Source organism: Cynocephalus volans, chromosome 12, assembly GCF_027409185.1.
Source record: "Cynocephalus volans isolate mCynVol1 chromosome 12, mCynVol1.pri, whole genome shotgun sequence".
NCBI classification, from domain to species: Eukaryota; Metazoa; Chordata; class Mammalia; order Dermoptera; family Cynocephalidae; genus Cynocephalus; species Cynocephalus volans.
Window position 1 is genome coordinate 74,605,868 of NC_084471.1, and position 23,134 is coordinate 74,629,001.

The window sequence follows — 23,134 nt, forward strand, 5'->3', positions numbered from 1 at the left end:
AAGAAAATTTCACTTCAAGTCAATGTTTGGTTTGAGTGATAAACAAGTTAGCATGTAATTTAAGTCAACATAACACTCTAACATATACTATTGTAAATCTTTACAATCAATAAGCATTTTTTGCATATTCCTATTTGCAGAGCAATGTCCTAGTTCCCAGGGAAAATGGTTGGGGAGGTTAGAAAGATAAAAGAGAAATAAAGAATATGGTGTTTATAATTCAATAAAACCTTCAATACAGAAGTAGAGAAAACAATCCGTGAACAAATAAAACAACTTTCTTATTGATGTTTTTGGTCTTTTACATTTTTTTTATTTAAGATATAGTGGGAGAGTGAATCATCCTTAACTTCTCTCTCTCTTGCACCCCAAGTTTCATTCTAGGTGTGAATATTATACCTGTGTCTTAAAATAGTTTTAGAATCTGATCCTGCTATCTCTGCCATTATATAATACAGAGTCTGGCTCCATTTCTGGATGTTTGCTTGCAGTTTTTAAGCCTCCTGCCTCCCTCCAACCCTTCTGCCCACGGCAGGGACGGCTGATGAGAAAGCCCCAGGTGCTGCTTCCTTTGGCTCCAGTGGGAAGTTCAAGCCACACGTGAAAACTCCCAATCCAGCCTCACTCCCTAACCAGCATCAAAACCCCAAGCCAGCTCCTTTCCCTGCTCTCTCTCAAGAGCAGATTTGGTCCTTTTAGGACCAGCTTGGGAGGCCTGCCTTGTTCTCTCCCGAGCCTCATTATGTGAGCAACAAGACTTTCTGTGCCCTCTTGGTATGTGTGTGTCATCAACACAACATCTGAACTGAATTTTGGGTGGGAGAACATCCTGTTTCTCTCGCGTGACCATAACACATTAACATACTGGTCGGAACTCCCATCACTGCTTGCCTGGATTATTGCAATAACTTGTCTACATTTTTTGGTCTCCCAGCTTCAGCTCTGGTCCCATTTTTGTCTATTTTCCATGGGGTGACCAGGGTGACAATTTAAAAATGTAAGCATATCATGTCACTCCTCCATTCCAAATCCTTCAAGGGACTCCTTCAGAACAAGAGCCGAAGTCCTTCCCATGGACTCCAGGACTTCTGGGATCTTCCCTGTCACACCACCTTCATGACATCGTCTCCTGCCCTCTTACCATTCTCCCCTTTGTCATTCCACTCTGGCTGGCCCCACAGGCCTCCCCTGTTGTTTCTTAATGAGCTAAGCATTGTCACTTACTGTGCCCTCTGCTGGACTTCTGGTCCTTTCTGTTCCTTCCGATATCCTAATGGCTGGTTCTCTCATTTTCTTCATATGTCTGCTCAAATACCATTTTATCAATGGGGCTTTCTCTGACCCCATACAGAAAAATAGTAGTTCCCTCACTCTGTGACACAGCCAATCTTCATTATCTTGCTTTATTTTTTATAGCATCGATCACCTTGAACATATTATATACTATCAGTGTATCTGTTTATTACCTGTTTTCAACTAGAAGTTAAGCTGCCTGAGCTCAGGACTTTCTTTTGTTCCCTGGTACATTTCCAGTACTTGTCAGTGCCTGCCACAGAGTATACCCTCAATTAATATTTCTCAACACATACACACACAACCCCACCCCGGAATCTATAGTCTCAAAAGTGCCTTGCTTGGGTAACTAAGCTAATTAATTAATCCCTCCTTCTCTCTATAGACACACAGATAACCTATGAACAACACTGACAGACATTTCTGATTCCTACTCAAAAGCTCTATTTTCCCTGGGCAAGCAGACAAGAAGCAATATACAGAATTAAAGGGTAACAGTAAAAGGAACTTAGTTTTGCTTCCTGATCTTATTCTGGACATAACTTTTGCTATCAAAGAATTTCAAGTGGCCTGTCATTTCTGCAGGAAATACAAGGCTACATCTCGGTATGATGAGATGAGAGCTCGGTTTATGTCCCAGTAGATGGAAAAAGAGGAATGCTGGAGTCAGTTGGGCCTGACCTGTGAGCACTTTAGCCTGTTTTACATCAGGCACAGTGGTACTTAAATAGACTAATTATTCTACAAACCATTTTCTGAACTTATCTGTTTTCTTTAGATTTCTGTCCTACAATTTCCAGGTGGAGGGGCTTGCAGGATGCTATTTGGGAAGCAGTGCTCTTTCTGTCCTATTGAGTTACCTCAGCAGGACAGTCCTTTGATGACAGCAGGAGCTCTGTGTTTGCATTCTCTCCAAAGAGGTGCACACTTACAAGGGACAGCTCAGTGGAGAATGTAGCAATCAGACTCCTCTGCCAAGCAAGCCAGTTTCTGCAAAAAGCTGCGTGGGGCAAGGGTCTCACAGGAACCTCCACGTGTTTTACATTTTGATCCTCTACATCTTTTTTTGTTAAAGCATAATTTTAAAAGTAGATCTAAACTGTACTTAAATGTAGGGACTGAGGGTGTGATGCCCTGCCTAATAGGACCCCATGGAGATCTGATATTACTGCAATTCAGCCTGCGGCAATTCTGGCACTAGATGTGAAGTAAAATCCTGAGTTCCTCTCACTCACATTTGAATTGGTGACTATGAATTCATTTTTTTTTCACACACCAGCGTTACCTTTATTTTTTACTCTCTTTAGGACACTTAGCATCTTATGCCTTATATAGTTTTGCTCCTAACACTCTAAACACATTTATCATACTATGCCTTGTATTTTAGTTACTTTTATAGGTTGGTCTTCCCCAGACTAAAAGTTGCCTGAAGGCAAGGAAGATATTTTTTGTGTAAGCCCCATAATGTTGGGTCATATCCTTCACCAGAAATCAGAGGGTCTGATTACAATTTAAAATCTTGCTACCGAGTGTAGTCATCACCCGGGATTTCTTAGCCTGGACCGATTTTCTGTTTAGTGAGAAACAGTCTGAAAAAAAATGAAAACAACTAATCTTTAGCCACTGCCCAGATGTCAAACAATTCATATTAAAGGGGCAGAAGGGATCAGGGACCACCAGCAGTAAGATTGCCACACCCTATACTTGATCCTGGCTGCATTAATCCTAGTTAATAGGAGTTTCCAGCCAAGCTCTCTATCAGGAGAGGCAGCTGCCTGTTCTCACTATATTATTGAATTCATATAAATTTAGAACTGTTATCTATTCTTAGTGGTTTAATATTTTGTCCTTCTGGAATATCTCTTTTTATTTTAAATAATTCTCCTTTTCTTACAGTCTCACATTGCCTGATGGTGAGGCCATCATTTTTTAAAAACTGTTTGTATTATACATCTTTTTCCTACCTTTCATTTTCAATCTTATGTTTAATGCATTTTTCTGGCAAGCAGGAAATACTGGCTTTTCCCCTTATATCCAGTGTGATAACTTGAGTTATCATAGTATTAAAAAAATGATTACTTTTCCCACTTCCCTAGCAACGTTAGAAACATTCACCTCCTCTCCCATTTTCTTGCGTTACTCTCTTCTCTGACAGGTGTCACTCCATTGTCCTCTGGTTTCTGTCATTTTTCTGCCATATCAAAACACCCATCATTTGAGCTGCCTTAAGGCTTTTCTCTTGTCTTTGTCTTTAAGGAGTTTTACTATGTAGTTTCATCTACATCGGTTTACTATTTATTCTGATTAGGGTTCACAGCAATTCTTCAATGAGTGACTTGATGCCTTTCATAAATTTTGGAAAATTCTTGTTTGTCGTCTGTTCAAATATTGCTTCTCTTCCAATCTCTTACTCCTTTCCTACTGAAACTCTCTCCATATTATGATGATGTTCTTTCACCTGTTTTGTGCCTTTAACCTTAAGTTCCATTTTGACTTATTTTAATATTGCTGCCCTTGCTTTTTTTTGCTTGCATCCGCCTAGTGTTTTTTATCCAGTGGCCTCCTTTTTTACAAAAGGATTTCATTCTTAACTTTATTTCATGTAGGTTATCTATAAACAATACAAAACTCTTTTTTGTTGTTTTTAACACAATCCGACAATTTCTGTCTTTAAATCTTTCACTTACATGTAGTGTAATAATCATTATACCCGACTTTATTTCTTTCTTTTAACTTTATTGGTTATTTTATATCACAGCAGCTGCTTGACTCCAGAGAGCTAAGCACCTTGGAGTTGCTAAGGAGAAAGAGGCTGCATTCAGGTAGCCAGGTTTTCAGAATCCCCTCTCAAGTGCCTTTCATATGTTATCTCATTTATTCCTCCTACAAAACATTTTCCAAAAATTTATTTATTTTTCCTTGGCTTGCATTAGGAAAGATAACCTGTATAATGCCACATACTGGCACACTCCTAATTTTGGAGCTGAGCTGAAACACTCATTCCTCCCTGGGTACAATTTGAAGCCTCTTCATCTCTTCTGGACGTGTCTCCACTCCATTAACTACATTAAGATAAAGTAGTTGAAATTCTTTCGGTGTAATCTCTCCATACTACCGAGGTCCACATTCACAAATCAGCTCTACAGAGAGCCCAAGGCATCCATCTTTGCTTGCTCAAGACAAGACAGATATGACAACAACACTATAGTAACAGCGACAGCTATGATAATGTTGCTTACCCATTATTGATTGCTCACTTTGCACCACCAGGCAGTGTAAAGAGAAGATTGTTAATCGTCACAACTTTACAGGTTAGCATAATTATCCTCTTTCTACAGATGAAGAAACTCTGGCTTTAGAGAGCTTAGGTAACTTGCTCAAGTCCATTCAGCTTCCCAAGTGAGAGAGCCTGGGTGCGGACCACCTTGGTCTTCCTGTCCTTCCTTTCCAACATGTGACAGGTTATCAAGCTGGGATCTGAGAAGCCCTGGGGTAGAGAAGGATGGAAGTGGTGTCCTTCCAGCCTAGTCATGCTTCCACCTGAGCAAGCAGCCCAACCTCTCAGTGAAAATGGGAAGTGGGTGAGAAATGGAATTGAAGACGGTCTTCCCACCTCCTCTGCTTGGGTTTAGATCTGTTCTTGTAACTTTTTGTATCTCTATGCTGTGCCAGGTGGCAGGCTGAAACTCTTTTTCTCCTGGCCAATATCCCCATTTTTCCCTCTGTTTTGTAACTTCTGTTCTGAGCCCAATTCTTAATTTTGATTGATTCCTGTAAACTATTAAATGATCACTAACAAAACTAAACTACAGAAGACCTTAGAGATCAGATGAGCAAACCCTCTTATCTGACAGACTTTGAGGCAGTCACTGAGGCCAAGAGAGGTTTTGTGGCTGACTGTGAGGCCCCTGACTAGCTCTTCCCTGCACCCCACAGCATGCTACTCTTTGATACTAAATGGGGTAGCTTGGATGATTTAAGGTATGATCTCTCTCGAGGGAATTTAAGGAAAGTTCTTGAAGATGTAACATCTCAGCAGCAACTGGCTGAGAAGGCTGCCTAAGGGTTTCTTACCTCACTTATTAAAAAGGGATAGTCTTGGTCTTGAGGAAATAAAATTTATATTCTAGCATTCCTTCATTACAGGTAGTAGAATAGACAGAGAAAAGACTGAGGCTGTAAAAATTAAATGTGACATCTGCATGCCTACTAATGGCTGTCACTGGCTATCAATTTACATAATTATGTTTTAATCTTTTAACTATTCACTTATGTTTATAATTAAAATGTATTAAGAACTAAACAGAATATTTCCTGGAGGGCTTTCCTGGTGTGTGAATGTGAGTTTTTTACATGGAGTCATGTTTATGCTCCAAAGTTGTCAGAACTAAAACGAAAATAAAACCACTGCTTTGGACTCAAGACCTAAAAGTGTTAATGTACATCCTAGTACACATTTACTATCCCTAGTCTATCTTCTCTTTTTTTTTTCTTTCCTCCTGCATTCATCAGAAATATCTTGTGCAAACAGTTAAAAGTTTTCTGCAGCCGGTCAAGTGTTTCTGCTCCAGGCCTACACTTTTCTTAAGGCAAGAGAAAGAGCCACTCTCCTCAGTTTCAGATTTGAGCAGAGGTACCATGAAATGCCTCAATTTTGTGTATCCTGTTAGAGGAAAGAAAAATAGTATTTCAGTTAGGATTTCTGGTTGCAGGCAACAGAAATCAACTTTAGCTAACTTAAGCCAAAAAATTATTGGAAAGATTTTTGGAACTGGCAGAACCCTTGGAAAGGATGGAGAACCAGGTTTGAAAAACAGGCCAGAATCAAGATGACTTGGCAGCAAGGAACACAGTCTGGTCCTGCCACAGGTAGGTCTAGTTAGAGCATCTATGCAGCCACCAGCACTAATGGACACTCTATAGACTACCATCATTTGACTCATAACTTTGCTTCTGGAAATAGGGTGTCTTAGTTCATACAGGCTTCTATAGCAAAAATACCATAGGCTGGGTAATTTATGAACAACAGAAATATATTTCTCCAAGTTCTGAAGGCTGGGAAGTCCAAGATCAGGATGCCAGAAGATCTGGTGTCTGGTGAGGACTCTCTTCTTCATAGATGGCACTTTGTGGTTATGTCCTCTCATGGCACAAGGGGCAAACAGCCTCCCCCAGGCCTCTTTGATATGAGTACTAATCCCATTCATGATGGCATAGCCCTCATGACCTAATCACCTCCCAAAGGCCCCACCTCTTGATACTACTACATTGGGGATTAGGTTTCAACATATAAATTTGCGGGGGGGGACTCCAACACATGGCAACAATTGTCTCTATCTTTTGGTCCATCTCTCTTAAGATTCAAAATCGAAGGTGAAAGCATCTGATTGTGCTAGCCCAGGTCACGCGCCTGCCGCTAGAGTGTGAGGAGAGTGTCTGAATCCCCATTTCTCTAGTCAGAGATCCTTTATTCTTACACAGGATGGAGTCCCCATGCTCAAAAGAGTGTTCAGATATTAGTCAGAGAACTCATTGTGAACAGTCAACAATTTCCCAGTTAATTTAGAGAATTATTCTAGCCCAATTTCACATTATCCTGATGGATCTGATTAGATTTTCTATACTCCTAAATTACCTGGATAAATAATAATGCTCTCATTTGTCTACAAATTCTGGGAAAAGTGTGTCTGTGGGAGGGAAGGTTTCTATGGACAATACATATATGGGAAATAGTTCCAATAATTAGAGTACTCCATTCTTAAAATAATTCTATGCCTAAATGGCCATCAAATTTAGAGAAAAAATAGTGTATATATATCACCAGCATTGACTATCATGCCTGCTGTATAGCAATGTTCAATAAATGTTTGTTGGATGAATACTAATAAGAGCTACTTTTTACTTGGCATGTAGCTATGTATCAGGCACTGTGAAAAGCAATCTATATAAATTATCTAATTTAATTCTCACTATTATTATGTGAATTTTACAAATGAGGCAACAGATGTAATGAGGTTAAGTAACTTGTTCAGTGTCGTAAAGCTAGTAAGTGGCAGAATCACCAGAAGCCTGGCCTGTCTAGAGTGAGCCAGGAAATGGGACGCTTCCCAAACATGTGCTCTCCCCTGTCCTCCTGAGAAATGGCTGCTGCCCCTTTTATTTGAGCTAAGTTTTATCATTAATGTAAATATCTAATAGAATATAAACAGAACAGAAACTACAAATTGTGTCTCTTCCTTCTCCATCTATATCTATTTTCTTATACAGTTTACCCAGACTTTTATTTTTTCTCTTGGTGCATTTTGGGAGAATTTGAGGGGAGCACATACTATCACCTACAAGAGGGACAAAGGCTTGGGACATGGTCAGAGTCTACCATTTTAGGGAGCAGGAAGAAAAAGAAAGACTTTTTGACTTTTATTTGCAAAGGGAGGATTTCCACATACATAAGCCAATTCCTAGACGGAAATTTAACATAGAAAAGAAGCTATGAATCCTGGAGAGCTTAAAAAAGAAAGAAAAATTGACAATTGCTAATTGGTTAATTAGTGCTTAGCTAAAATGACTCCAAATTTGAGCACTTCCAGATGAACGGTAGGAAAAGTAAGTAGGAAACAAATTTAATGCGTGGAAGTGAAACGCACGTGGCTGTTAGTAAAACAAGCAGCTGGCTTATGTTTTCCTGCCCACCCCTCTTGAGGTAGTGCTTTCCTGAAATAACATGTGAAAATGCATAGAGGAAAGGAGATACTCAGTAAATATTAGTTCACTTTCCTCCTCCAACCTACCTCCACCCCCTGCCTGCAGAGAGGATGTGAAGCTTCCATTTCCTATCAGAAGAATGCATGTGCGTCTTCATTTATCCAACAGCAGTTCCAAGGTGTCTGCTACACGTCAGGCACTATGCTAGGCACTGAGAAACAGCAGTAAGCAAACAGACAGCGTCCCTTTTCATATTAAACTTGCACAGAAATAGACTTTAAGTAAATGATTAGTTAACCTTCATGATGTATGCTAAGAAGACAAAGGGGACATCAACGCAGAACCGAGTGGGTGGAAAGGAAGGAAGTCCTGACCCAGAAATAGTCTTCCTTTCTTCTTTCTTCCTCAGCTGGGGATGCCACGCCTGACATACTTGGGCAAGATTTGAAGAATAGGGTATGGTGTTCTCAACAGTGTTTGCATAAATCTGGTTGTACTATGAATCTGGCTCAGGCTCAGATGCAGACCCAAGCCTCTAGCAAAGCTGGTGAGGGGTCCTGTCCAGTGTTCCTACTGAGCATGCGCGCGTTCAGCCACTTTGAGATTGCCTCATTCCCCAGGAAAGCTTCTGGCAACACACTCGTAGCCAAAATCTCAGGTATCCTTAAAATAGGCCAGCAAAGGATGTCTGAGATGGCAGATGCTCTTGTTTTAGTGTCAGTAAAGGATGATGGCGTTGCATAGTTACCTCACGTTCTCTGTGTCCTTAAATCCCTTGTCCTTAATAAGATGCTCTTGTTTTAATGTCAGTAAAGGGTGATGGAGTTGCAGTTACTTCACGTTCTCCGTGTCCTTAATTCATAGCCAAGCAATTGTTCTTGTTGAGGCGCAGAGCTTTGGAAGGGCTTTACAGCATAAAAGTGCAGGCAAAGGAGAGCTGTCTAAAGTTTACAGACAGCTGAAAACACTCTCTTACTAATAGGAGTTAACGCTTATTAAGCACCACATACCAAACATTTCTGACGTGATCTCTTGGAGGCATCATTGTCCCTCTTTGCTGAGACCGTGATGCTGTGGCAAGCCAGGACTGGGAGTTTTGAAATTTAGTTCATTCCCTAGGGGCTTAAATATTTCATTTTGAACAGAAGACTTCAAATCAGGATCTCAAACTTGCATTTAATTTCAGAGCATTGCTTTTTACTATATCACCTAGGGCAAGTTACTTAGCCCCTTGGGCACTGATTCTTAAAAGAGGTTAAACTAGATCAACTCTAAGTCTCTTTGCAGGGGTATCATCTTTCTAATGCAAACAGGTGAATCCTACCTTCCGCACAGAAGAGGGTAGTGGTCACAAGAGTTTAAAATCATTTGCTTTCACTATTCAAGGGAATACACTCGAAAAAGAAAAAGAAAAGCTTGTTTGAATGTCACCTAGCCTGAAACAGTATTTAGAGGTTTTTTTATTGTTTTTTTCAAAAATGTTTTCTAATTTGCCATGGGTATTCTTTATACTTAGTGAGATAGAAGCTTCAGAAGTGAAAGCCCAATCCTTTCCAATGAATCTAAAATGAAATCCTAATGTGAGTATGTTCTATTTATACAAGGGGCAGCTGGGGGGGCAGATGATTTTCCCAGCCACATTTTCAGCAAACTTTTGAAAAATGGCAATTTAGATAAGGTTTGTCAGTCTTCCCATAATGGCTAGAATTCAGACCTCCGGGAAGTTGGAAATAAGTATTGTCCTCTCAACCAGATCACAGGACTGAGTTCAATTTTCTGCTTTATTTCTGATTTTTGTGTAATCATTAAAAAAAAAAAAAAATTAAAGTGACTCTTACAAATTTCTCTACCTGCAAATAGAGGAAAATAAAATATTTCATGCCTCACCAGAGAGCTATGAGAACTCATTTTTGTCTGTAAATGCTAATCAAATGATAGGCATGGATACCTGCAAAGTAAGATTTCTGTAATTTAAAATGGGCCAGGTTATTGACCAGGGTCTGAGTAATTATTACAGCTTGAGTTTGGTGTGTAATTTGGTGCCATTCTTCTCTATGCATTAATTTGGAGCTAGGTGGGAGCTTTAGGGCTTTTCATGGAGATAGTGCCTATAATGATTTATTTAAATTCTGACCGTGCTTTCTAATTACATACATATTCAATCACTTCTCTTGCTGACTTGACTCTTAAAATGTTGAGAACATTTTCTATACATATTTGGTGAAGTTTCCTGGATCCTATGCATTAAATACTATGAGAAAATATGTGTTGCAGGGAAAGAAGAGTCAAGCTGAGTGCTTTGCAGTAATTCATTATTCTTCCAAGGTGAAAAATCCAGCCCTTCATTTAGGAGCAGCCAACAATGTTGAAATTGCTTTTGCTCACTGGAAGAGCTAGATGTGTCATCAGATCCTCCATTTCTCTGGGTGTCCTCACAGCTATGTAGCAGCATTCCAGGCAGCGGGACATCTCCTTGGCTGTTCCAGGACAGGAAGTGTACACCTGGGTCTTTACTGAATTTGTAGTGATCAGCTTGGGATGGCCGTACCTTTTTCATGAGCAATCCCAAGAGAAAAGAATCGAGCGTTAGCAGCTCTCATTATTTCTCAACATTATACCCTTTAACAAGCAAACAGAAAGGACATTGTTGGGGGGGAGGGGGGAGGGAGAAGGGAGGGAGGTTTTGGTGATGGGGAGCATTAATCAGCTACAATGTATATCGACAAAATAAAATTTAAAAAAAAAAAAAAAAAAAAAAAAAAAAAAAAAAAATTATACCCTTTATCTCTCACTTCCCCACAAACTTTCTGACTTTCACCTCCCACACCTCTCCCCTCTGTTCACTGCATTGAAACTACAATGGCTTCCTTCTTTCTTCCTCAAACACCATAAGACCATCATCCACACCCACCCACAGCCTTGGGGCTGGAACTGCGGATCTTCCAAATACTGCAGGGCTCTTCCTAATGATCTCAAATGCCACTTATCAGAGTCACCTTCCCTGATCGCAGTCCTTAAATAATGCACCCCTCTCTGCCACATCCCCTTTATCAAATTCTCTGACTTTTCACCTAGCCTAGTTTATTTTTGTTCAATTGATATTATTATTTGGCATATATTTGTTTATCTCTCTTCCTCCTCTTATTACCCTGATCTTTTTTCCCACCACAGTTACCTTCATAGGACATTTGTTTGTTTGTTTTATATGCTTACTGTCTCTCTCTGCCTCCCTTATCCTCAATGCCTAGAACAATGCAGTCATACAATAAGTACTTGTTGATTAATGAATAAATGAATCATGACTGATAATATTCTCCATAGCTTAACAAGATGTGAAGTGTTTCCACTATCTACAAAAACCCCAAGCTTTTCTGCATGACGTTCAAGGTCTCTCATAGTCAGGCTTCAAACTTCTCATACAATCTTGACTTCTGTTGTGTATTTGCCCCCGATCCACGCAATGTCTGTTTCACTCCTGAGGAATAACAGCTGTCCCCAGGATCCACTCGCCCTCCCTTCTTCCTACTCTAGGTCTTTGTTTATACTGAGTGTCCTTGCTTTTGCCTATGAAATCTCACCCTTTGTACTAGCTTGCTAGAGCTCCCATAACAAAGTGCCACACACTAGAACATAGGAGAACAGGATAAGATGTGAGAGGGAACCAGTAGTCCTATCATGAATGTCTTTTGAGTCATAATTAATAAATCAGATATGACTGAATATGGGATACTCTTATTCTCTCCAAATTTGTCTAAAGCCGCAAAGTTGAGGGCGATTTCTGTTGAGAGGCACCACAGACACCTCATTAGGTCTTATCAAGAATAGTCCAAAGCTGTCTTTTTCCTCTTCTCTGCACCCCTCCTCTGGCTTACATAAGAATTCGGTTTGTTGAAGATTAATAGAGGCAGTGAATCTTATGTTTAGGAGAAAAGTACTTCTCATTTTTTCTTTTCTTCTCCTCTGCCGAAGCTGAGTAAGGGAAGGCTCAGAATAAAAGAAAGAGCAACAGACAGCCAGAGAGACAGACAGAGAAACAGACAGACAGAAGCATTCAGAGAGGTGGAGAATGCTTGCCATGAGGAGAGGCCAGCATTTCACCCCTGAGTTGATACCTGTTCAACTATAGAAACTCTTGGTTCTTCCCACTGGAGCTGCTAGAATGGAAGATGGTGAGAGAATCTCTGGGAAATATATGTGGACCTGGAGGCTGTGTTTATTTTCTGACCAGAGAATCCTGAAGGTGAGAAGCTGAGTAGAGCTACACATGGCAGCGAGGCTGGGAGTGCAGGTAGCACCAGGGCAGTTTCCTCTCCCAGCACTGCTCAAGAAAGAGCTGCCTCCCAGGGCAAGGGTGCCTCAGCGATAGACACAGCAGCTTGTGTTCCTGGGGCAGGAGCTGTTGGGCAGGGGTTGTGGGGGGGACTGTGGAAAGCATCCTAAGCAGGGTCCAAAGCAGGCTCACCAGAGAACACTTCACCCACTGCATGTACTGTTTGGTGTGGCGATCCCTCCAAAGAGCTCACAAGAGAGCTAGAATTTGGATACCGCCACTGGGAGGGCACTGGTGGTTAAGAGAGAATTAGATGGAGCCCCATCTGATTAAATGACTCTTCCTCCTTTTTATCTTAGTCTCTTGTACTAGCTCAGACCCTAGAGCTAGAAGCGATGGAATGAGAGGGGGAATGAGAGAAAAATAAAAGAACAGACCAGAGTTTTGCACCCCTTCCTTGCTGCAGGACCCTTAGCTTTGAATTGGATGCTAAAATTTTAATTGTCTGGGCTGAATTTATTTCTATATCTAGCTGCAAATTGGTGTACCTTCTGATTCAGTCCATTTAATAAACTTGCTCCACCGATGTTATCTTACAGCGAATGCAGTCACCGAAGGTTCTAGTTCAGAGAGTCCTGTACTCAAGTTACCATTTAAGAAGATCATACCAGTAAAATCCTACACTTTGTTCACAGCCCAAGCCTTACTTTCTCAGGTAAGCCTCCCCCTCCCTCACCTTGGTCAATTCTTCCTATTTCTACTATTTACCCTTTAATATTTAGAGTAGTATTTTCCTCTCTTGTGGAGAAGTACAGGCTGATCGTATACTTATTATTAACATTGTTTGACAAATGCCTCTTTCCCACACTTGCATGGAAACGTATTGGGGATAGAAACTGCCTTCATCTTTTTCTTGTTCAGCTATTTTATGTCAGCAGTCCCTCCATAAAAACACTTAACAAATAAAAGAAGAAAATGGCATACATATTTTCTGTGAGGTACTATAAATTCCCTGAAAATGGGGACTATGACCTATTTGTATTTATATCCCTGAATTTATCTAAAATAGTACTCAATAACTCTTTATGAAATGAAATTAATTTTAAAAATTTTAAGTGACTGACATCTGATAATTCCCATGCAACATCTGGAGCCTCTGGATGTTCTGTGTTGTCTATTCTTTTCTAATGGTTCTTATTCATGTTGTCTTATCTCATTATGGGCTTTGTTATATGATTGACTGTGTGCAGGACTTTGGTTTAAAAAAAATTCATAAAAATAATTTGAGGCATAGAATAATATTATATTCCCCTAAGAGAGTTTTTGCTTCCACAGGTACCCAGGGGCATTAGTAATCAGTGATTATTTTAATCCCATTTCAGAGTGAGATTTTCTGAGTGATCTGGATAGTTTGAAGCCAGGCTACAATTAGGAAGAAGGCTGGTTTACTTCTGGTCACCTTCACTCCCTAAGTATAGCCTTTTAGGGTCCCAATGCAAGACACAGGCAGTTTATGAAATTCAATGTTCAGCCTCCTACTCTTTTAAGGTTGTGAAAATTCTGTGTAGTTTCCAGCTGAGCTGCTTCATCAGGACCAGCAAATGTTGCCAGGGCAAAACCAGCGCCAATTGCTGGGCTAACCTCATTAGGGTGGGAGTCCCTTTTTCTTTCCAGTCTTGGCCTGATATTCCTCATTGTTCTGGTATCTTTTTGATGGCCTTCAAGCTGATTATTTTAATCACCTGTCCATTTTTTCTAGTTGTCCTCAGTGGCAGGATGGTTCTAAATTACCTAGTCCATCCTTTCTGGATGCTGAAGTTCTGAAAACCACAATGTTGAACTGACTTAATGCTTTTCTTCAAAGTTTAAAAGAAAGACCATTGGCTTTGGCAGATTTTAAATTAGCCATAGCAGGAATCCTGGATTGTTGCCTGAGCACTGGGTAACATTTTGAAAGCTACCAGGAAATGTTAATGAAATATCAGATTCTTTGCCTCCAAAGTTCAGCCAAGTGCCTTCTCAATTTCAGACTGATACAGAATACATTTAAACTTTCAATCAAGTCAGTCTTAACTCCCCGTGAATCTGTTTTCATCTTGCTTATGATAAAATGTAAGAATTAACATCATGGTAACTTAAATTATTTCCATAGAGAGTCCACTTGTCAAAACAACACGACTTGTTAAAAGGCAAAAAGAAATAGAACAATGAAGCCTGGCAAATCAGACCCTAAGGACAAGACTTCTTTCTGTAGTGACCTTAAGATTGTTTATCCTTTATTATTTATCCAAGCATTTATTAGAACCCTGCAGTATGCCAGTTATGGTAATAAATGCTGAAGGTGGGAAACAAAAATTGGAAAAGAAAACCATGGTACCTGTCACTCCCAAAACACTTATATACTATTACCCTAAAAACTTTCCAAACACAATCAGAGTGAATGCCCAAACACATCTGGAGTGAGTCCAAATATTGGAGCTTCATGGCAACAAGAGGTGGCCATTTGCTGAGAGCGTGGAAGACAGGGGAAAAGAGTGAGAAAGAATTGGAGTGATGGGAAGACAGTTTTTGGCTGTGCTGGCGGGGGTGGGGTGGGCAAGGAAACCGACATGCATGGTCACCCTGAGTCCAAGCACCTCCTTTAATATTTTCCCCTTGTATGAGCGTCCACTCCTGGATGAGAATCCCTTTCTTCTACCTCATTTCACTTCTAACTATGACCAAGCAAAACATCATCTGAGAGTTCTGTGCAGATGAGTGAGCAGCTGTCTGTAATGGAGCCTCAGACAAGGACACAGCACTGCTCTCACCATCTTTATAGATCAGAAGCTCTATCTAAATAAAGGCCAACAGAGAACTGAATGGTTGCAAACTCAGTAACCTTACTTTCTCCCTAGACCACTTCCAGGAATTCCTAACACTTTTAAAGAAGACAACTGCTAGGCCAAGCACATTCGCCAAGTATGAAAGAGAATCAGAAAATTATGTAGACTAACAAAGTGGTGTGGAAATTAATCAAGCTTCTCATATTATTTTTCTGGGTGCTAAAACCAGCGCTATGTTTATGAAGTCACGATGTCACTCTTCTCTCTCTCCACTGTAAATCATTCAACCAATAAGACACTTCCTGGTGAAGTTCGAATATTCACGAGTAAGCTGGTTGAACAAACCCATGTTGGAGCTTGGCTGAGGAAGCTAAAGACAAACGGGTCACTATTGTGGTTTGACAGAGTTAGGGAGCAGGAAGTCCAAGGGTTACAAATGTGGAAGATTTGAGAATGAAAGGGCCAAAAAATGAACATAAATGCAACTGGATTAACACAGTAATGATTCGTATTTCTTAGGGGAGATAATCTGGTATTGGCAGTCTTAATTGTAAAATTGTACTGTTTTTACTGTTGGTTTTCTATTATGTTAGTTAGTTAATTAATTAAGTAATTAAAACTGAGCTTGGTTGTTCAATTAAATTTTAATTAATACAATAATTGGAGCTAGTCAAAGCATTGCTTACCAGCAGTCCTTTGGGACCTGCTTTGATGAACAGATCAAAATAATTTATAATTAGGTGTCAATTATTTATATGTAAATGATATTGCTAAAGGGCTTGAGGGCATCTTGAAAAGTTTATTCTCAAGATGCTTAAACTTTCTTTCTACCTATCACCTTATTTATATACGTTATTAATTTTCTTCGTGTGATAGATGCAGTGGATTGAATGTCCCCCACAAACTCATTGAAGCTTAATCCCCGCTGTAACTGTTGAAGGTAAGAAGTCCTGTTATGATAATTGAAAAGTAGGGCCTTGAAGAGGTGATTAAGTTCATGGCTTCATGGTGGTTGTGGGTGTGGTTCTGAGGGCTTTAAAAGGAGAGGGCACGAGGAGCTCTCTCTCTCTGCTCCACCATTTTCTGCCATGTGAGACCCCTGTATTGCTGAAGCCACCACCAAGGAAGATCCTCACCAGATGTGTTCCCTGGATTTGGGATTTTCCAGCCTCTGAAAGTGTAGGTAATAAATTTTGGGTTTTTTTTTTAAATAAATCACCGAGTTTCAGGTGCTTATGTTATAAGCAACAGAAGGGAATGGACTAATACAGTAGATATTCACAGAGCATAAAACAAGACTGTAAAAGAGCTTTCCCCTGTTTGTTTTTATAAATCCTAAATTTGTGGCAGGTGAATTAGTAGAGTCTTCTTATATTTTATGTACAAGAATCAGTTTGACTAAATTCATTTTTTAAATTTTAATTTATCAATATACAATGTCGTTGATTTTTGTGTCCCTTTGCCAATTCCTCTTCTCCCCCCTCTCTCTCTCCCCCACCCCGCATCAACATCATATCTGTTCACTTGTCTTAACAAGTTCAAGGAATTGTTGTGATTGTTTTGTTCTGCTCCCTGCCACAGTTTGTTTGTGTATTTATTTATTTATTTATTTTTAGCTCCCACAAATAAGTGAGAACATGTGGTATTTCTCTTTCTGTGCCTGACTTGTTTCATTTAATATAATTTTTTCTAAGTCCATCCATGTTGCTGCGAATGGTTGTATTTCATTCTTTTTCATAGCAGAGTAGTATTCCATTGGGCAAATATACCACAGTTACCTTATCCACTCATCTGATGATGGATATCTGGGCTGGTTCCAGCTCTTGGCTATTGTAAATAGAGCTGCAATAAACATGGGAGTGCAGATATCTCAAAGACATGATGATTTCCATTCCTCTGGGTATATTCCCAGCAGTGGAATAGCTGGGTCATATGGTAGATCTATCTGTAGTTGTTTGAGGAACCCCCATACTGTTTTCCATAGAGGCTGCACCATTTTGCAGTCCCACCAACAGTGTATGAGGGTTCCATTCTCTCTGCAATCTCACCAGCATTTATCATTCTCAGTCTTTTGGATATTAACCATCCTAACTGGAGTGAGATGGTATCTTAAAGTGGTCTTGATTTGCATTTCCTGAATGCTGAGTGATGTTGAGCATTTTTTCCTGTGTCTGTTGGCCATTCATATATCTTCCTTTGAGAAATGCCTATTCAGCTCCTTTGCCCATTTTTTAATTGGGTTACTTGTTTTTTTGCTGTAAAGTTGTTAGAGTTCCTTTTATATTCTGAATATTAATCCTTTGTCAGATGTATATTTTGCAAATATTTTCTCCCACTCTGTTGGTTGTCTTTTCACTCCATTGATTGTTTCTTTTGCTGTGCAGAAGATTTTTAGTTTTATATAATTCCATTTGTTTGTTTTTCCTTTGGTTGCTTGTGCTTTTGGGGTCGTATTCATGAAGTCTTAAATCAAGTACTTTTTTTTTTTTTAAGTAAAACGTCATAAACCAGATTGGCTGTTTTATTTTTTCCTTCCCTTCCATCTTCCCTCCTTCCTTCCATTCTTGCCCTTCTTACTGCTACTGTGAAAGAAGATCCTGGACCTTTATGTTTGTTTGTGAGTGCAGACACACTGAATACATGTTTGTTACATGTAGTTTTCCTCAAAGATACATTTGTATAGAACTTGTGTGGACATTTTCTCCTTTAATCCTCAAAATTCTCTTAATACACTTTTTCCATTTTACAGCTTGAAAACTAGGCCTCAGAAAAGCAAAGTATCACACTCAAGATCAACAATCACTAAATAATGAAACTGCTATTATTATAGCACAGTGACTGATATTGACCAATTTTTTGTGTCATAAAATTACAGAGTAAAAGATCTGTGAAATGCTTCATGATGATGTCACATAGGCAGATGCCAGAATCTGATCTACATGCAAATATTCTCTTTGACTCTCCATTTATTGCTTTTTTTTTTCTATCCTCTGAGGCTGAGAGAGCACCAGCCTCTCTCCATGTTAGATAAACTTAGACCCACACCAATTCTACTTTCCAAACACAGAATCCTCTGAAACCCAACCTGAAAAATTCAGAATATTTTAAATGGTCTTCTCACTCTCTAATTTTGCCTGCAAATGTTCATTTTTGGCCCTAGGTCAAGACTACTTTTTATGTCTCCTATGAGAGAAGACCTGGATCCTTATCTAATGCTTTTTTCCATGAAACTAGACAAAAGTGTCACACAATCGGGATGTAACTTTGACTTGTGATTTTGGTTAATGTACCTATGTTGAACCAGTGTCACCTTGCCCATTATAACTTCACGTTTGTACTTGTGTAAATGCCCAGAAATAAGCATTTTTCATTTTTAAAATATCTAAAGCAATTTTCTTTAACAAGCTCATGATCTCCACATCTCTCCCTGTAACCTTTCTGAAAATGTTAAAATTTCCTAACTAGATCAATTTATGAATTAAAAATATGATCAGTAGGACAGCAGGAACCCCATTAACCTAGGACAAAGTGGCTCATCCATTAAAAAACAAACAAAGAAATCCCAGCAACGATATTCCATGAAAATGCTTCTGAACAGTCAAATATAGTCACTATTGAAGAGCTGACACAGAAAATAGGGTATATGAACCAAAAATACTTATTAAAAATATATATGCATGTACATACAAGTAAAAATATATTTAAACATGTGCTTATATGCTATAATATATAATTTTGTATATATGTATATATGTATATATTTTATACACACACACAACATGTACATATGCCAGAAATACTCAAATTATTTCATTTCTCTTTAGTTAAGCAATAATAATAATAATAATAAATGTGTTGACTGATTTACTTGGTCACGGATTAGCAAAGGATGTACTGTTTTGAGTGAGGCCCCTACGTATTGCTTTACATTAACGTTTTGTCCTCACTGCTACAATTTACTAAAGCCCTAGTAGAACAAACAGACACAGGGACTGGAGAATGTTACAGAAACCTGAGATTGTGTTGACAGTTATGTTGAAATTGTGGTGTAGGCGGCTGCATATGTTATAATTACATCAATTACAATTACATTGTAATTAACTAGCCTTAGCACAGTGGGGCATGTCAATGTGTTGCTTAATTCGAGTCCCTCTCTCATCCCCATTCCACCTCCTCCACGCCTGTAGTCCTACACAATTGACAGAACCTAAGACAGGGCGAAATTTAACCTAAGTTTCTAAGGCATCTCCAACTTGTGGGCAGAGATGAAGTTATCATCAATTAATTAATTAACTTTTTAATAATTTTATAATTTGTTACTTATAGTAATAAAACTAAATAATATTATTATCAATAAATTTCACCAGATCTTGCCCCGCTTGCACATTGAAGTCCCTCTGCTTCTGCAGTGTTCACCACCAAGTGTTTCTAGGAAACGCAAAGGAACAGCTAACTTGTTTCTCATGAACAACTATGCCTCCCTGGGACTCTGCTATTGCTCCATTAGCTTCTAAAGATCCCCTTGGGCACCATAATCTTCTAGCAGGCTCTGCCACCACTCCCCAGGCATCGTTGCCAATGCACTCAAGTTCCATAGCAGATATATGGGCAGCGGATAGAATGCTCCCTTCCACTTGCGTTATAATTGGTCAGAGGGGTCCCCAAGCAGCACTGCCTATGCACCAACATTTTCTGAGCTTTTGTGTGAAACTGCTCTTTACATTTTCTTTCTTTATACACATGCATGCAGGCTGGAGATATATTTGGGTGGCAGCCACTATGCTGTACTCAAATTTCTTATTCTCTTTCAGTGACAAAGACTTTGTTATAAATGTGTCATGCCTGGTTCCTTCCTCCCTTTAGGTGACCTCTTCCAGGAGGCTTCTCAGATCCTGTGAAAATAGACTTGAGTCAAGGCCATACCAAAGTTTTCTAGACATAGTAGAATGTCAGCAAAAGATGTAGACTGGACTAACGATGAAAGTCTTATGCAGAAATAACTCATTTATAGACTCGTAGAACAGAAAGGTCAGTTGATACTCTGCTGTTTTGTTCAAAAAATGAAAAAAGTTTATGACAATTTTAGAGGAGAGCAACTTAGTGCTTAATAGTCATATTCATTTAGAAAAAGAAGCCTGAGTGAATACTTTTAATTGAAAGTCTGCTCAGAATTCTGAAATGGATCAAAAACAAAAACAAAAACAAACAAAAAAAAACAATTGAGGGAAATAATTCCGGTAGTGGAGACATGGTTTTACCACTTATTTGTCATTAAATCTCTTATATCTTTAGTTTTCTCATCTGTAAAATGGCAGGTCGTAATGGAATATGGAGAAAATTATGGACTTTGGTTTTACACTCCTCCTCCTTGGATAAGAAACCACATAGTAATTTTCACTCTTTCAATTAGTAAAAACATACATTTTTTTTTACTTTAATGTAGGATTCTTTTTTGTCTTTTATAGAATGCTCTTTGTAATGCATGCACATCAAAGCAGGTTGTTTTAATATTCTACAGTTATGTTACTTCTGCAAGTCAGGCAGGACAGCCTGGATAGAGGCCCCTTTTCACATGAGTCCTCTTAACCTGGTTGCAGTGTTTCTCGGCTGGTTCTTCTGAATGACCTGTTTATGGTTGCTCAGGGGCCTGGCCTAAACTGAGTGGAGAAGAAAGGGTCTGATCGGTGCTGGTTGTATCCTATTGAATTCTTCTTTCCTTACTGCTGGGGCCCTGAAGGATACTGTAGGACAGTGGGGGGAAAACTAAGGATGAAATTTTTTACATACACTGAGCACTGTTAGAAGCTTTGCCTTTAAACATTGAATTTCTCAATCTGATTAACAAGAACCAGGGATTAAAGAGCAGATGCTTGACTCTGTCCTCAGAGTTTGCTGAGTTCTTTCTCCATCACCCAAACTTTACTCTCCCTATTGAGTGGCTGAGACGATTTGGCTTTGTGCACTATAAAGCATTACATGAATGTTGTTAGTGTGGTCATTACTTGAGGTAGCATACCAGAGCCGATTCATTCGGCAGCATGTACTGCTAATACCGAGGACAAAAATCCCAGTGAAGACTGAAGTTATGCAGTAGAAATGTGATACCTACAACCCAGTACACCAGCCTGCAATCAAAAATTAAAATTTCTGCAACAGAGTCAATTCTTCCTTCTTAAGTGTTCACCTTAATTAAACCCATATCATTCCAGAAGTCTCTGGAGGAGTGTCTCTTGGCTGCCATGTCCTGCTTTCCATTGATATGATGATTGCTATCACAGAGGCCAATGCTGAGCAAAGTCACAACAAAAGGCATCCTCTACTGTGGTGTTTCCATTCTAGAGGTTCATTGTCCTTGTTTGCTGCTGGGGCTGCTGGATCCACACTGTGCTCCAAAAAGAACCACAAATGGAAAAACCACCTTTGATGCCCTGTGGTCCACACTCCTCCCAGGCTACAGAGAAGAGCTTCCTTGTTCCCTAGCTGTTTCCACAAATCTTAGTAAATTAGCTCTTTAAGGTTCCTTTGGATTTCTGATATATTCCCCTCTCCTTTCAAGGGTGGGGTGAAAAACTTTGTGCTCCACCCAGAATTTCTTTTCTCTTTCATTATTTTTGTTTGTTTGTTTCTATAATGATCCATCACCCTTTGTCCAGACTTCTGAAATTTAGCCCTATTTCCTTAGGTAACTTCCCCCCTAGGATTGTACTCTCAGTCCCTAAAACAAATTAGTTGGTAGCATACCCCTTCTCATTAGTCTTCCAGATACGGTTAGTCGAGTCTGAATTCCAGAGTAAAATAAAAAGGATGTATGTTTCCAAATTGGATCTTCTTGCTACAGGAAAATACTCTAGCAATAAGGTATTGGGACCCACTATGTGGATCTACACTTCAGGACATTTTTTTAAAAAGTAGGTAACTAGTTGTCTGAGAAGGTGTATTTTGTTCTGCCTAGAAATGGAATGCACTGGAATCTGTGACTCAATCAGTGGACCATAAACTGACTTTCTACTAGAACTTCAGCATCTCAGCCATCATTTGGAAAAAGTATCTGACCTGTGCTTCATTACTCTTTTATTCAAATATTGCTAACAAGTATCCACGATACCTGTGTCAGTTAATGTTTCAGGTGCTGGGTTATAATAGTGAACAAGATGACCAAGTCCAGCCCTCATGGAGTTAAATGAATAAAGAAACAAGATAAATCAAGATGGTAATACATGCTGTATAGGAAATTGTATTAGTTAGCTGGGGCTGCCATTACAAAATACCATAGACCGGGTGGCTTAAACAACAGAAATTTATTTCTTACAGTTCTGGAGGTTGGAGAATCCGAGATCAAGTTTCTGGCAAGAGTTCAGTTTCTGGTGAGGGCTCTATCCCTGGCTTTCAGATGGCCACCTTCTCTGTGTGTCATCACACGGTAGAGAGAGGGAGAGCAGGCTCTCTGGTCTCTTCTTATAAGAGTATCATGAAGACCCTACCCTCATGACCTCAGCTAAACCTAATTATTTCCCAAAGGCCCCATCTCCAAACACCATCACATTTGGGGCTAATACTTCAACATATGCATTTTGGAGAAACACAATGCAGTAGCAGAATTAAACACAATGCATCCATAGGGTGATGTGGTAGAGTAATGGGGTAGGAAAGAAACTTTAGGATGGAAGAGAAGAACTCTCTGAGGAGATGATATTTGAGCTGAGAGCTGAGAAAATAGCAACCTTTGAGCAGCTCATGTAGAAATCATCCCGGACAAAGGACCAGCCTATACAAAAGCCCTGAATATCTAAAGAGCATAGAAGGCAGACGTGCTGAAGATAAAGGAGGAAAACATGATGTCAGTTTGGACTAGGATGGGAGCTCTGGTGATACAGGGAAGTACGTGAATCAGAAACACAGAACTATAAGGACTTATGGATTAGATGCTGAAGACGAGGAGGAGGAATCAAGGTGACCCCTGGGTAATTGAATCTACAGTTTACTCAGCAAGGGATTCTGAACTTATGATCCAGGAGAGCAAAAGCAACTCTTTATAAACTCAGAA